The sequence below is a fragment of the Elephantulus edwardii genome, unplaced genomic scaffold, assembly GCF_000299155.1.
Source record: "Elephantulus edwardii isolate Elephantulus edwardi_28Jun2011 unplaced genomic scaffold, EleEdw1.0 scaffold00006, whole genome shotgun sequence".
NCBI classification, from domain to species: Eukaryota; Metazoa; Chordata; class Mammalia; order Macroscelidea; family Macroscelididae; genus Elephantulus; species Elephantulus edwardii.
The window spans coordinates 1,357,912-1,360,231 of record NW_006399756.1 but is presented as its reverse complement, the minus strand read 5'-3'; the positions used below and the strand labels follow the sequence as shown (position 1 = coordinate 1,360,231).

General features: G+C 39.8%; 1 pseudogene; it reads left to right on the top strand.

Moving 5' to 3' along the window:
- The first annotated feature begins 740 nt into the window (after positions 1–740).
- Positions 741–1,160, top strand: LOC102876905 (annotated as a pseudogene).
- Positions 1,161–2,320: the final 1,160 nt, after the last annotated feature.

Sequence of the window (2,320 nt, the reverse complement as noted above, 5' to 3'; positions counted from 1 at the left end):
AAGATTTTTGTTTTCTTGATGTTGAGATATAATCCATATTGAAGGCTGTATTCTTTGATCTTCTGCAGCAAATGCTTCAAGTTCTCCTAACTTTCAGCAATCAAGGTTGTGACATCTGCATCATTCAGGTTGTTGATGAGTCCTTCTCCAATCCTGATGCCACATTTTCTTCATAAAGTTTGGCTTCATGAATTATTTGTTCAGCATAGGTTGAATAGATATGGAGAAAGGATACAGCCCTTTCTTGAGTCTAAAAAATGCAGTGTTCCCTTGCTCTGTTCAGACAACTGACTCTTGGTTTCACTATAAGTTTCATAAGACCCCAATGAAGCATTCTGAAATGCCCATTTTTCTTAATGTTAGCCATAATTTGTTGTGATCCACTCAGTCAAATGACTATGCACAGTCAATAAAACACAAACACACATCCTTCAGGTATGCTTTGCTTTCAGCCAAGATACCAGACGTCAGCAATTATATGCCTGGTGTCCCAGCCTCTTCTAAATCCAACTTGAGTTTCTCATATTTCTCAGTTCATGTACTGCTCAAGCCATTTTTAAATAATCTTCAGCAAAAGGGTCATTACAAAGACAGGGAAGAAAGAAAATACCAAAACTGATGTCAAAGGAGACTCTTAAAAAAGGGAAGAATTTGCTTAACCTTTCTTAAGCTGGGACTTGCATGATCCAGGAAGCGTCAAAAAAAACTTCCCATTGTTGATCTGAGCAGTTGCTGTCAAAATGGGGAAGTTCATGAAACTCGAGAAGGTGGTGCTGGTCCTGGCCGGATGTTACTCTGGACACAAAGCTGTCATTGTCAAGAGCATTGGTGATGGCACCTCAGGCTGCCCCTTTAGCCACACTCGAAAACTGACAGCTGCCATGGGCAGGAAGAAAACTGCCAATAGGTCAAAGATCAAGTGTTTTGTGAAAGTTATTAACTACAATCACCTCATGTCCTAAAGGTACTCCACAGACATCCCTTTGGACAAAACCATTGTTAACAAAGACGTCTTCAGAGACCCTGCTCTTAAACACAAGGCAAGGCAGAAAGACAAGGCCAAGTCTAAGGAGAGGTATAAGATGGGCAAAAACAAGTGATTCTTCTAGAAGTTGAAGTTTAAAATTTTGTATTTCAGATCATATGATCTACTATGCTGAAGATTAAAAGATGAGGGGGGAAACAGGGTCTCTTTCGTAGTCAAAAAGACCATTTCTAGATCCATCTTGCAATACAATGTGGTGAGTGACAGGATAATATCTATACGCATACAAGAAAGACCTGTTAATACCACTATCATTTAAATTTATGTACTTACAACCAAAGCCAGAGAGAGGGAAATAGACAATTTTACCAACTTTTGCAGTCAGAAATCAATCAACACGTAACCAAGATGCATTTATAATAATGGAGACGGGAATACAAAAGTCAAGAACTAGGAGGAAGGATCAGTAGTCAGAAAACATGGACTTGGTAACAGAAATGAGGTTGGGGATAGAATGATAGAATTCTGCACAATCAATTATTTATTCATTGCAAATACCTTTTATAAGACACATAAGCATACCAATTGACATATTTCAACAACAGACATTGCTCAGAATGTGCTCACCAATTTGAGCCAAGAAATCTGGAGGACAACCAGCTGGCCAACTGACTGGAAGAGATCTTTATTTGTTCCCATTCCAAAGAAAGGTGACCAGACAGAGTGTGAAAATTATCAAACAATATCATTGATATCACATGCAAGTAAGATTCTACTGAATATTACCAAAAAATGACTGCAACAGCACATCAGCAGAGAACTGCCTGACGTGCAGGCTGGGTTTAGAAGAGACCACGGTACTAGGGATATTATAGCTAACGTCAGATGGATCTTGGCTGAAAGCAGAGGGTACCAGAGGAATGTCTATCTGTGTTTCATTGATTGTACAAGGCATTTGACTATGTGGATCACAACAAATTGTGTTTAACCTTGAGGAGAATGGGAATCCCAGAACACTTAACTGTGCTCATGCAAAACCTCTATTCGACCAGGAAGCAGTCATCAGCCCAGAGCAAGGAGACACTGCATAGTTCAAAATCAGGAAAGGAGTGCATCAAGGTTACATCCTGTCTCTATACCTTTTCAATCTATATGCAGAACAGATCATTCAGGAGGCTTGGCTCTATGAGGAGGAATGTGACATCAGGATTGGAGGAAGATTCATCCACAACCTATGTTATGCAGATGACACAACCTTTCTTGCTGAAACTGAGGAGGACCTGAAGCACTTGATGCAGAAGGTCAAGGACTGTAGTCTTCAGTATGGATTAAAGC